The sequence below is a fragment of the Oreochromis aureus genome, linkage group 20 (assembly GCF_013358895.1).
Source record: "Oreochromis aureus strain Israel breed Guangdong linkage group 20, ZZ_aureus, whole genome shotgun sequence".
Taxonomy (NCBI): domain Eukaryota; kingdom Metazoa; phylum Chordata; class Actinopteri; order Cichliformes; family Cichlidae; genus Oreochromis; species Oreochromis aureus.
In genome coordinates this window covers 29,327,247-29,341,586 of record NC_052961.1, presented here as the reverse complement: position 1 = coordinate 29,341,586, position 14,340 = coordinate 29,327,247, and the positions used below count along the sequence as shown (strand labels likewise).

The 14,340-nt window shown below is 39.1% G+C and overlaps 1 protein-coding gene across 1 annotated transcript in view; it reads right to left on the bottom strand.

The window, feature by feature from the left end:
- calcrl2 (calcitonin receptor-like 2) overlaps nucleotides 1–13,690 on the bottom strand; it is a 36,179-nt gene extending 22,489 nt beyond the window's left edge. Inside the window, exon 1 of the mRNA XM_031728273.2 lies at nucleotides 13,553–13,690. The gene's annotated coding sequence lies outside the window, so the exon portion shown is untranslated. The remainder of the gene's footprint in view (nucleotides 1–13,552) is intronic.
- Nucleotides 13,691–14,340: the final 650 nt, after the last annotated feature.

Sequence of the window (14,340 nt, the reverse complement as noted above, 5' to 3'; positions counted from 1 at the left end):
CGTGGTAAAAGACAACCGCCTCTCTGACCTTGATTTTGCTGGAGGTTTCTTCCGGTTAAAAGGGAGCTTTTCCTTCCCACCGTCACCTACTGTTTGCTCACAGGTTATCATTTCCCCCTACAGTATAAATGCCTCAAGGTGTTGTTGTTGTGAGCTGGGGCTAAACAAATACACCTGAATTAAATTAAATACTTTAAAGATTAGGTTTCGAACTTTCTTTTTTGTCGGGCAGATCTTGTACACTTAGGTCTGTTGATCAGCACCTGCTCGTAATAGCAATTTTCCAGTGGTCTTGTACAGCTGACCCTGCATTCTCAGTCATAGCCCCAAAACTCTGGAATCATCTCCATCCTCAGATTAGGTCATCTACCCAACTACCAATCTTGAATTCCCAACTGAAAACATTCTTATTTTCATTTTCCAGCTTCAGGCCAGCTTCTGTTTTATTTTCCCCAGTGTGTCTCTGTTTCTTTTACTATCTTCATTTTTATCAAAGTAGTTATGAAATTATTCTTTTTATCCTTCTTCTTGTTGACTTTTTGATAAAGCTTACTGTTACTATGAATTACGTGATCCACTAGCTGCTGACATTACAATCCTCCATGAGGCTGATCCTGATCTTGGAAAAACTTCCTTCCAGGCTCATGATCCTGGAATAATGACCTTTTAACTTGAAGTGTCTTCCTGTTAAAAAGGAGGGCTTGCTCCATATAGTGCTTGTTCATAAGGGATTATTTGACTGTTGGGGTTTTCTCACCAATATTATATCTCAATAAAACTGAATTTAATTGGAATTAGATTAACATGTACAGTATATGATTACTGAACTAGTGACACAAGCACTAAAATTAGCAACAGCAAGGTGATCTGAAATAAGAGACACCTATGCTATCAAGGTCTGATGTCATATATTTGCATTTTTAAAAAAAAATAAAAATAAAAACTTTTTTACATAACAGCAACTAAAGTCTAGTATAGGTCAGGCTTTTTCCAATGGCTCAGTGCATTCCTTTAATAGAATTCTTTCTTTCTTTCTTTCTTTCTTTCTTTCTTTCTTTCTTTCTTTCTTTCTTTCCATAGTGAGATGTTTAGATGGTCTGAGAGCGGTCACTGTCAAACTGGTATGCATTGCTTGCTTGTCTGGTAACAGCTGTAAAAACAAATCAGGGCCACCAGTTCACCACATGTAGCAGCCTCACACTAGTAATAATGCAAAGGAGTCATCACCTATTGGAAGTGCTAATAACAGAAAATACTAACATGAGTCCAAACACGTGTCAGATGCTGTAGCCTTTCTTGGCAACCACAGAGCTCAAGGTGATGTTTTCAGTGGATGGCGAGGTTTCACTCACAGACCTCGCAACATATGCGCAGTAGTTTGAAGTAATTAGTCCAAACTGCTACTTCACAAGTGATTTTGGCAAATGAATTCTGACTAAATTAAGATAAACTGTCAGACTCTAAAAGAAAGAGCGACCTAACAATAAAACCTAACACGTTTTATGGAATAGAAAATGAAGAAACACACCAGGATCCTGATGTCCTGAGGTCATAAAATGCTTTAAAAACAAAAGATCAGTCATCGGTGATATTGTGAGAAGCCTTTATTGCTAAAGACTTTTTCTCTCCTTAAACAGAAGTGTTTCTCATTATTTTTTGTTAAACCAAAGTGACTCTAATAAATCGTCCCTTTCCCTCTTTCTGGAAGACGGAACATAAATATGTCTACATCTGAAAAAGTACAAACTGTACCTCTTGAAAGTTTATGAGAAACAGAAACATGGGAGTCTGACTGGAGTGGCCCGTATTAAGCAAAAAGTAAGAGAAAAATATTGATAATTTAGAGACAGATTAACAATAACAACAACCGTGCTATGTTTCTTTGATTTCCTTCCAGTGTTTAACCCTAGAACACTATCGCCGGGTGATTTACACCCGGGAAAATACATTTACATAATTTCTCTCTCCTGCAGCTGTTTGCGTGTCAAGGAGCCTGTGCCTTCACCAGGGAAGTCTCAAATGTCCCAGGAATGGGTGGACCAAAGACCAGCTTTCCAGAGTCATTATTTTGTTTTAGGAGGTTTTTTTCATTTTGTTAGACATGGCACAGTTGAAAGTAAAAGAAGACCACTCTAATTTGTCATGTGTTGTCATATTTTGATATATTTGATTACTTTTTATTGGTTATATTATATTGGGTAAAAATCACCCGGCATTAGTGATTGTGTTACTGTTTATAGCGATAGTGTTCTAGGGTTAAATATCACCACACTGTAATGTTTTTGCACAAAATACCCAAGAAGAGCAATCCTGCCCACAAGAAAACCACCACCCTATAGCTTTAACCCTTCTTGTAATGAGGAGCTTTGAGGCGGTTGCTGTTCTTCAGATACAGCAGGTGTCAAAACCACATCAACATACTGAAGTTTGTGGTCCGCATAAAGGATGCCCTGAGCTCTCCTGCATTATCCAGGGCCCAGGGGAGAAAAAGCTTGACCCTGGCGCATCTAAAACCAATACAATTGTTGTTGATTTCCATTTTTTGAAGGAATGGATTACACTTTAAATCGGTGAGGTCATCTTTGCAAAAAAGTCAACAGTGCCTATATTTTCTGGGGGTGAAAAATGTAAAAATATACAGTCATCGAAAGAATTCTGCAGGTCTTTTTGTAAGAGCTTCAGTGATAGCTTGATTTGTCGTTATGATGAACATTAACACAGTCAGTTTCCGAAGAACATTTGGGTCAGGAATACAATAATCATTCTAGATCAGGACTCACGAAACACTTACAGGAACAAACTACAGTTAAATGGGTTAAATGAATCAGGACACAACACGCTGTCTACAGAATCAGTACACATTTTCTCCAGCTGCACATAACCATAGCAAATTTCCCATCAGCCTCCTGGTACTTGGAGGTACCTATATAGTAGAAAAGACTATATAAGTACTAGTCCATTTACCATTTATCCTTTGCCAATGACCCAAAACATACAGCAAACGTGGTGAAGAAATGGTGAACATACACTGTTTTATATTTATCTTGAACTATGTCTATCCAGCTAATATTATTATTTTTCATTGATTTATTTATTTCATTTGAGCTTTACATGACCATTTTAATTTGAACAATATATTTAGTCTTATAGTCTCACGGTTCTTAAACCTGGCTCCTATTTTATCTTTCAGTGTGAAAGGACGCTCTTTTCCAAAAATGAGACGAATGAAGTCATTTCCATCTGAATCGAGCTATTTACCGACAAGCTCCTTAAACGCCTAATTTTTCTCAAACTGCCTTTTCCTTTAAATCATTTGTGACCTCCAATAGTTTCCACAATGCCAGTTTGACAGCATCCAAAGAGTGGTCATTTCCATCATGAAGTTACATGTGCAACATGTGTAGGCAGGAGGAGCAGTGGTGATGTTATCAGCAGAAGATACAAGAAGACTTTCAAGTAGGGGAGAGACACAGCATGTCTCATAACATCACTGCATTCCGGTCTTTTGAGGTAACTGTTTCGGAGAAATTGTGTCTCTGTAGTGTGGTCAGTATGTCCTGCAGTCCGAGCCTCTTTGGACCTGTAAAGCACTGTTTTCCCTGTTTTACTGTGTTTGCTAAAATCACCTTTGGTAGAGTAAGAGTTCAGACGTTCCTCAGTCCTTACTGAAGAGATTTAATTCATTATTGAATCTTGTTCTTCATGATCTGGGATATCGTAGCAAAAGATATTCAATTCAGTTCAGTTTTATTTATATAGTGCCAAAACACAACGACAGTCACCTGTAGTTGATGCACAAATCATAGAGTCTCAAATAATATATATAATATACATATAGACATGAATGATATTATCAATTGATCTAACAAACATTGGTTGTAGATAACAGTTAAAGAAAAATAAAATTGGCCTTTTTGGCATATATAATTTAAATAAATAATTTAAAAACCAGCTGCGCCAAAAAAGTATTCATTTAGCACACTAGGCACCCCAGCAAACTCAGTCTGTTTAAAGAACCCTAAACTTTCATCACTGGATCTGCAGGTAACTCTTGTTAAAGTTCATGTGAAACCAGGAGATGACTGCACTAATGTAACCTCCATCAGAAGTATATGTCACATCTGCTAATATTTTTGATAAATAAATGAATGAAAATGCACATTTGTTGCTTGAAGGTAGACTATCAATGTTGATAAAATGTTTGCTTCTTGCTCAGAAATGTGAAAAAAAGGTTCAAAAGAAATTCCTATAATTTCCATGGGAACTTACTAGTTTTTTTGTGTGACTATATGGTCTGCACTACAGGTCACCATCCGGAACTAATAGGAAATCCAAATGTTTTTGTTTTTGCTGTCCCAGAATTAGCTTTATCGGTACTTTTACCCAGTAAAATAGACTGCAGATGCTGCTGTGAAATAAAACTTTTTTTTTCTCCACTGACCTTAGTGGTCATTATTGCATAATGGCTAATTTTGTATAAAAAATAAAATATTATTGTTAGTACATGTGTTATCAATTTCAGCGTTGCATTTTTGCAGGGTTAAAGGAATTTGAACTGTAGGAAAAAAAGCATTTTTGCCTTAAAAGCAGTAACTCGAGAAAGTTATTTTGGGAAGAATGCAGTTAGTTTGAGAAAATCCAGACCACATGGGTAAATATAAAAGAACAAAAGCCCAGACTGAAAGCTTAAATTAATTATGAAAAAACAATTTAAAAACTAACAGGCCTAAGAGCAAATAACTGGCTGGAATTCTTATGCTGCTGTCAGCAACATAACAGAAAAAAGGACTGTGTAATTAAAAAGTCTTCTTTGTTAGATAACTAAAACAAATGCCACTCAAAGCAACAATGAATGCACTCCACTGGAGGTGAGAGAGTTTATCAGTGATAAGATAAAATCCCAAAAACACCATGGAGAACCAGAGGGAGGAAAAAGAAAAACTGGCCTTGATATTTATTTACAAGCCATATTTCAACTGTAGATGAAAACTGTTCTGTAAACCAAAGCTCTAATACGCTCCACAGCTTGTTTATGTATCAATAAGTACTTAGAGTTAAATATAAGTGCCAATATTGCAATGTGTTTTAAAAAAACTAATTAACCTAAACTTCCATTAACAAAAGTCTTTCAAACTACTGAGTGATTGTCTTTAAAGCATACTTAAAAGTGTAAACACTCCTCATTTTGTAAATATTTGAACTTATATATTCATAAAGTGCTAATGAACTGTTGATGTTAACATTTCATTCTTACTTTTTGCAGGATGGAAAGACTTAAAGTTGCACGTACTGTAGTAGTTAGATATGGTAGAATCCAACCAAAGGTCAACCTTCAGGGTCAGTAGATAACCCTGGAGGTGACGTAAGATGATTAGGAGGGGGTGGTGGTGATGGCTTTGGTTTGAATACTTCTCTTTTTTGTGGAATATCGGTTCATTTAACTCACCAACGCGCAAGCAGAAGTGAATTTAATCTGCAGGGCCGGGCACTTCATTTTCCCAAGGGGTCCCATAAAAAACTGGGACTACTGTGGAGGGCCGCACCAATAAGCTTATTGGTGAGGCCCATTAATCATTCCCAAACACTAAAGCTACTGTGTCTACATTTTCAGGCACCTTATATGACTCTTCCATGTTTGACAATCAGGGGTATGAATTTAATTTTCCGAAGGGGCCATATGACTGGGCCTGTTGTGGACGGCCACACCAAGAGACTCCAAAGTGCACACAAAATACTTTTAATTTAATAACATTTCATAAAGGTATTATTTAAACTCAAACCTTGAGGTAGAAAAGTAACTAGCAACTGTATCTCTTGAGGTTGAATTGTGAAAGACCAAGGAATTGATAGTGGACTTCAGGAACACCAGGAAACACTTGACCCCTGTTTCAATCCAGGGGGTCAGTGTGGACATTGTGGAGTACTATAAATACCTTGGAGTACACATTGACAATAAACTGGACTGGGCTAAAAACACCACAGCACTTTACAGAAAGGGCCAGAGTCGTCTCTATTTTTTGAGGCGACTGAGGTCCTTCAACATCTGCCAGAAAATGCTCAGGATTTTCTACGAGTCTGTTGTGGCCAGTGCGATCCTCTATGCCGTTGCATGCTGGGGGAGCAGGCTGAGGGTCGCAGATGCCAACAGACTCGATAAACTGATCCGTAAGGCCAGTAATGTTGTGGGGATGGAGCTGCACTCCCTTAAGGTGGTGTCGGAGAGGCGGATGTTGTCCAAGATAAAGACAATGTTGGATAACACCTCCCACCTACTCCATGACATGCTGGTCAGTCACAGGAGGACGTTCAGTGAGAGACTGAGATTACCGAAAAGCACCACTGAACGACACAGGAAATCATTCCTGCCTGTGGCCATCTCCCTGTACAACTCATCCACTTAACACACTGTTTACTGCAACAGCTACACCCTTTTTGCACATGTTCTTCCTTTTTCAGCTATTTATTAATAAGTGACTTTTATGTATATATATGCATATATATATTGTGCTATTCTTACTTAGTGTATTGTCTGTCTTTGTTACTGTTTGTTTATACTGGAGCACTGTAACCAAAAGTAATTTCCCCTTGGGATCAATACAGTATTCTGATTCTGATTCTGATGATTCTGATTCTGAAATAAAGTGCTCATATACAGTCAATTTAGATTTGAATGAATTTACTTTGTTTCCAATAATGCTTACAGAGTCAAACAAGTATTTGTGGCTCATCCAGCTATGTTTTATTCAGCTAATTCAGCTTCTCATGTTTTATTATCTGCTCAATGTTATCCGTTTAGTTTCTTAAATATCCAACATTTAAAGTGAGTTTTTTCCAGTTCCTTTCAGTAAGCTGCTGTCGAACACCATCTAGTAGGTCAAACTGTCACTGCTTCCCTCCCATACAGGTCTGCTGCGGCTGAGGAAGTGTGTGTGTGTGTGTGTGTGTGTCCCGCAGTGCATTTGTGCATCTGTTCACACATTATTCCTATTTATTTGTATTTCACTGGGGGTGGGGTGGGCATCACGGAGCGGCAACACAAACCATAGTAATATGCAAGGAAAGGGAGACAGGAAGGATGGATCCTCTGTCATCCTGCACCAGCTTCCTCCCTGCTCTCCCCTTGCCACTTCTAAAGAGCCCAACAGGTTAAAAATAAGCCATTGTTACATGTACACAAAGGGATATGGAAAGGACTTTTATAGCGAGGGGACACAGATAACATTCTCAAAGCTTCTTAATATAAAAACACTCAGTTCGGTAGAGAGAGGTGAGGAAGTTCACTTGCAGAATTAGAAACTGAACAGTGTTGCATAGCCTTTGCATCTCTATTCTGTCACCCTTGCTATCTTTGTAGTTCAGTTGGTGGGTGTCGATTACAAAGTAAAATGGGAGGGCAAGTTTGCTGTAAGTCACAACTTTGTTTAACATGCTAATATGTAAACATGCAATAAATCTACACAGTATGCTTGAACAGTATGAAAGGTCAAATAAGGCCTCCTTTGTTGCTCATAACTTACATCACTAGAAAAATAAGCTCTGCTGTAATTTCAAACAAGGAGGTACTAATTGAAAAAACAGACTATATGCAGCACAGAGCAGCTCGGCTAGTCCTGAACAGAAGCCCCGAGGTCATTTTTCTCACAAGTAGGCAGAAGTTTACAGTAATTTGGAGTGTGCTTGGAGATATCAATACCATTACAGATTCATCTGTTTGCCTTAAGTAATGTAACACACGTCACATAATTATTATTATTTTTTTTAATCAACAGGAGGATGAGACTGTCTATTTACCACATCTGCACTCATAGTTCAGTACTGTTCACTAACCCAGAAATAATTTCCATGAGCTGGCTTTACTAAACCTAATCATGCTATGCAGTCACACAACAGGGGTTATCAACTTGCCAGGAGCTTGTAAACATGGAGTGAGAATGCACACTTCTTGTTCTCTTTCTCACAAAGAGAAAAAACTATAAACCTAAACAAGTATGAGGAATAAGCGACACAGCTGGTGAAGCCAAAGCCAGGAAAAAAAGCTGGCTCTGGCCAGACTGTGCAAGTTAAAAGGCTTATCAATAAAACTGCCCCTGCATTAACAAAAAGCTAGATCCCTGTGTAGTTACAAATGTGTGTCCCACTAAATTAATGTCTTTCTTAGATGTGTGCATGTAGCATGGATTACACTTGTCCTTAACATTGCAACTGTGTTGGTGCTGAATGGTGAGTAGCTAAACAACTAGCAATAAAACCTGTACTACAACCTTATAGTGACAACCTGTACAAGTCTTTAGGGTTTTAATTAAGATTATATCTAAAAACATCTCATTAAGCTGCTTGTCAGCAAAAGATATGATTTTGCTGGTCTCTGAGGAAGCCCCCTCTTAACGCTTAGCTTTGAAGAGAGTTGAATATCTCACTAGTTCTAACTAAACTGAATTGAAAATATTCTGAAAATAACTGCTGCATGTTACGTCCCTCTGCAGCCTCTAATCTGCTCAGTGTGTCCAGCTGGTGCTAATTGGCCACACCTAGCCAGGTGTGGATAAAGGCATACCTGAGGCAAGCTTCCTGGGGAGCTCACTTGCTTTTGCCTTGGTGGCACCAGCCATTTTAGCGAACCTGCTGTGCCATTTTAAGTTAAAAACCTCTTTTCACCTACACCCTGCTATTCGTCTCCATTTTTATGTTGCGGCTTTTGAGCCGGGTCGTAACATAAGTGGGGGCTCGTCCGGGATTTGAACCCGGGACCTCTCGCATCCCCTTTCTTTTTTTTTTTTCTCTTCCCTCCTAGGAACAAAGACCCCTATGGGGGATCCCGAACGAGCCCCCACTTATGTTACGACCCCTCTGCTAGGCGTCAGGGAGGAGTAACATACACAAGCCCCCAACACAAAACTGAGTAAAGAAGGGTTTTAATAACAAACTTTAAACAGAAAACCGACAGGGCTGTTCAACAGACCGCTGGGCAAACAATTATTATATAAAGACAAAAGAAAAGACAAGAGTAAAAGCTAACGGTTAACTAAGGCAAGCTGGCGGCACACAAAATAAAAGCTAAGAGTAAACTAGGGCGAGCCAGCATCACAATATTCTACTCACAGCCAGCTAGCAGCTCAAAGCTCTAGTCAGGCTAAGTTCAAGCATACACCAGGATTTAACAAAGTTCAGAAATAGGAACAAGTTCAACAAAGGTTGACGAGAGAGGCACGAAGGGCAAACTGCATGTTCAGTCCTAAGCAGCAGCCACTGAGTGAAGGACTTCCAGCCTTTTGTATTCCCCGGTAAATGCAGGCAGCCGTGTCATTGGTCCGTCATGTTCAAGGCTCCTGCAGCAGCCAATGGTGTGAGTGGTCTGGCACACTCTGATCTGCATGTAGTTGAGGCGGGCATAGGTCCGGGGCCAGCCAATCCCCCAGCTTATGTTACGACCCGGCTCAAAAGCCGCAACATAAAAATGGAGACGAATAGCAGGGTGTAGGTGAAAAGAGGTTTTTAACTTAAAATGGCACAGCAGGTTCGCTAAAATGGCTGGTGCCACCAAGGCAAAAGCAAGTGAGCTCCCCAGGAAGCTTGCCTCAGGTATGCCTTTATCCACACCTGGCTAGGTGTGGCCAATTAGCACCAGCTGGACACACTGAGCAGATTAGAGGCTGCAGAGGGACGTAACACTGCATAAAAACCAATATTAAACCCGAGGTTACCTCAGGTGTCTCTTCTAATTTCAGAAATGTTTCCAAAAACACAAGCTGTATAAAATGTTTTTCACTTGATTTGTAAGTCTGGCAAAAGTGGAAATATCTAGTGTATCTACTATAGTGTCAATTCCATTGCATCCCCCCCGCATATAACACTGCTTTTACACTCAGGTATTTAACTTGCTAAGCAGATGTTTCCTTATTTTGTCTGTTGTTTGATGCAGCTAGTGAGAGCCACGAGACTCAACCATATGATAAATGTGTTTTGAAAAGCAAGCAATGATCTAAAAGTATCATGGCGGTTCAGAGTTAGGAGGTCATTCTCAGTATGTTTGTCACTATGTTTGAATCATTTCACATCATAGCTACATATTTGTATCTGATTCCATTTAATACTGATATTACGTAAGAATGCTAACCCTGGATCCAGGCTGATCTGAGGGCTCGTGTTTCAGTTTTCCCTTTTATGCAAAGAGATTTTCATTCATATGTTACTGAGTCATATCCGCAAGTTATGATCTGTTTACAAATGCTGACTCACTGCTATAGTTGGTTGTACACTGAAAAAAAAAAATTTATGCCCCAAATACTGACTTTAAGTAATCTGATTACATGTCAGTTTTCCATGTTACATTGGAACAGTGTAAAAAGTTAAATTTGATCAAATCTGGTCAATGAAATTGTGCTTTACAGATTTTTGTGAGTATATCTCTATCCAGCTGCATCCAGAGGCATTTTGGTGCACACAGGCTGATAACTCCTTTTGGAAATCAAAAGTGAACTGAAAAATTTCAGAGGTCTTTGCATTTCTGCATTTGTCTGGTGTAATTAAAAAAAAAAAAAAGCCAAGTCGAAAATGTGGAGCTACAAGGAAGACCCCTTGTGAATGTAGGAACAAAGTGAAGGTAGCTTCTTTCTTCATTTGTCTGGCGATAGCTATACTCACACATCTTTATAAGCAGCTGTTTGGAAATAGAACACATATTTTAAAAACCTGCCCACTAACCTGTTGCAGAACAACAAGAGCCAGCAACTAGTCAACACACAAGAGCCTGTTATGCAATAACCACAAGGAGCTTTAATTACAGGTCAAACAGGGTACTTGAACCTACAGGCAGGGGTTGATGGAAAGGATGCACAGCACTTTCATAAAACAAATGCTTTCTACTCAGAGTGACCTCAAAGAAATATGATCTCCACATTGTAAAGTGATCCAGACAAAATGCATTGTTTGATTTAATACACTCTACAGTTGAGGCTCTGTGTTTGTTTAACGCTATGAACAACTGCAACATCTTCCACCCTAAAAATGTCCATTTTTAGGAGGGACTTAAGGTGTGCAGAAAGTGATCTCTTAACATTATCTGATCCTGTAAATCACTTATGAGAGCCAGCCCACCAATAGCACCAGGATTTACAGCCACCACGCTGTCCATGTATGACTTATTGGGGGCTTGGTTATGTTCCCATAGCTGGTCCCAAAAATAGCTCCTGCAGCTTGGAGCTATGCCATGCGGCTCCTTTTTTGTTTCTTATTTATACTTTTTTGTCCCAAGGACCATAAAAGAAGCACAGGCAGCACAGACCAGTGAAAATAGGAAGTCTGACATCTTCTTAACTGCTCAATCCAACCAAACACAAGCGCTCCCACCTAACAGATTACTGCCAACACCCGTGGCTAATGATGACACAAAGGGAAATTAAACCTAATAAAATGGTAAATATGCCAGGTTTAGCCATCCTTCCCATCTATCAGCCAGCGTGGGAGCAAGCACACCCTGACACAGTTCCCAGATATGGTCAGCCTGACAGCATGTTCACCACCAAAGCATCTACTATGATTCTTTTTTCCCCATTTCCCATATATCACACTAAAGTTCTTCCTTAGTTTACCCTTGAGAATAAACAGACTCAGTCTTGTTCTTTCTTTCCCCCACTTATTCAACTTCCTAGGAAAAAGAAAATCCAATATCGCCATGTAAAAAAAGGAATAATTCAAATGTGACATCAACAAGCTGGTTCCTGTTGTAGAAATAACCTTTAAAATGACCTTTATTTGTAAAGTTTTATAGATAACACAATCTAAAAAAATGATTTCCTATCTATGACTCCTATCATGCAGAATGACAGGTCATCTTAGGCAACCTAACAACAAACCCTGCAACTCGCCACCTATTATTAACATACAGCATGCAACCCAAACAGTTATCTACCACTGAGCCTAAAATAAGCTCAGATTTTTTTTTTTTAATTTTTTGTTTTGTTTTATGTAGCAGTGGGGGGTGGGGGTGGGGGTGGGCGTGGGGGTGGGGGTGGGGGGTTTGTTGGCCTGTTTGTGTTATGAAAACTGAAAAGCCAGTTGGGGGTTGGGACCAAAGTAGCAGCTCAAACACCTATTAATACACTGATAGCTGCCTGGCAAGACCAGGCTGTTCCACTCAGACACACACTAGAGTGCAGGGGTGCAAAGTTTCCCACAGGCACATGCAAAGACCAGGAAACATCTTAGAGCATTCAAAAGAAATCAAGCAATGAGGTGGTCTGAGAGCTGAGAATGCACAGGTACGATGACTACACCTTGGCAACAGTAGGTCGAGAGCACAGTGGGTAGTCTTGAAGAAACCTCATTCGAATGGCAAATATAAGAAACAAATGCACAAAGCAAAACAGGAAACTGTTGTTGACATAAAAGTGTCTTGTGAAATTTTGATAGAAATGTAATAAAACAAGTGAGGGTCACTTATACAGAGCATGTGATTCTCTCTCTCGCATTCTCTCTTTTTTTTTCAAACACACACATACAAAGCAAGTCCTACCAGTCTGCAGAGTTTTTCTAGTGATTGCTAATGTGCATGTAGAAGGAAATGAAAATCACCCAGGAGAAATGCAAATGCTAAGAGAAATAACAAAGCACTTGTCAGTCTGCTGTGAACAACTTCGAGCAAGCTAGTGTACACCTCTGTGTTTCCTATATTGTTTTACTCTCTGTGCTGTTAAATCAGACTGATGATTTAACAGCACAAGAGCATGCACTTGGGGACTCCTTCCTTAATTTGCATTCTGTAATAATTTATCAACCAGCATTAGTCAAGGATATGAAGATTTTACAACAGCAATGTCAATTTCAGCAGAAATCCCTCCCCCACATGGCTTACTGCTTTAAAAACCTGTTCTATTAGAAGCTGACTAGCGCTTGATTGAATCTCAGAGCGCTCCTAATGACAGGAAACACTATCACCTCCCACTAAAGCACTGCTATATTGTCCATCTTTACTGTCAGATGTCATTTACTTTTCATGCCATGTTGACTCACTGCAGACTCCCTGATGTTGACCATCTGCCACCTGTGCTCCACAGTAGTGAAGATAATCATGGCATACACTATTTTATCCCTCTGTATTCTATTCATATATTACTTAGAACTGCAACAGCGGTAGCAGCCAAGGAGTCAGCTCAGGGTGTGACCTTCCCTCAACTTGCATGAACCCTATATACAAAACCCCATAAGGGAAAAAAAATGTTAGAATCTTTTAATATTGCATAAAATGCTTTCAGTGAGTGTCAGCTACAAAAACCTTATTGCTCTCTATCACAGTAAACATACTCATAAATAACTCTATTATTTTTGCGAAAAATGAAAAACGTTCATGATTATTACTACGTGTTACAGGCACCTTGTATCGGACTTGCATGGCTACATCGTGGATTTTCCACAGTTATGGAGTAACTTTTCTTATGAATTGCATTGGTACAGTTTTTCTTTTTCATAAGATACAACACGTTTGCATCTTGCGCTGTGTGGATACAATTCAAGTGAAGGCTGTTCCTAATGTCTGATGTTGAGATTTGTGGCTTACCTTTTCTTTGAGTTAGCTGTCAAACTGTCTTCTCCTCCAAATATCCCAATGCTTGCATGATCCGAGCAGAGAACTGTCTCATGCTGTCTCTGTATCAACAGTGACCAAACCCGACCACTCCGCTATAGGAGTCAAGACAAACGTCATAGCGAATACTACGTTCCTGTTAGCACTTTCAAAATAAAGCATCTCGGAACTGAAATGAAACATTTGTTTTCATTAAGTATATAGTAAAATACATCCTATTTTACATTTATGTTCTATGAGTGAGATTATTGATTTAATTAGATTTGCGTGTTTGTGTGCGTGTGTTACATTATCATTTCTACTTAACCACTTTTATGATAATCTAATAATAAATAAAAGAAATTAATCTCCGTTCTAATATCTATGAATTATTATTTAGTAAGCTTTAGTAAACACTCTTCTTTTTGCCCCTACAGCTCTTTGTCCTCACTGAGGAGGTGACAGCGGTTAAGTGACCTTACAGTCAGCTATACAGCACAACACTTCCATCTGCTGTTTGTTGTTGGGCCACCATCTGTAAATAGGAAACAGCCTCCGTGAGAAATATTTCTAACCAAATTAGAAATATGACCACATTTAAAGGCAAATACAAAATATGTTGGTTATCAGGTAGTCTTTTGATACTTTAATGGCATGTTAAATTTTACACTGTCAAGAACTACATAGGGAAGATTAAGATTGAACAGGAATTTCTTTGTGCACACAAGAGATTTGTGGATATTTGATTCTTACTGTATTTACCTAAACTTATTTTCACTGGT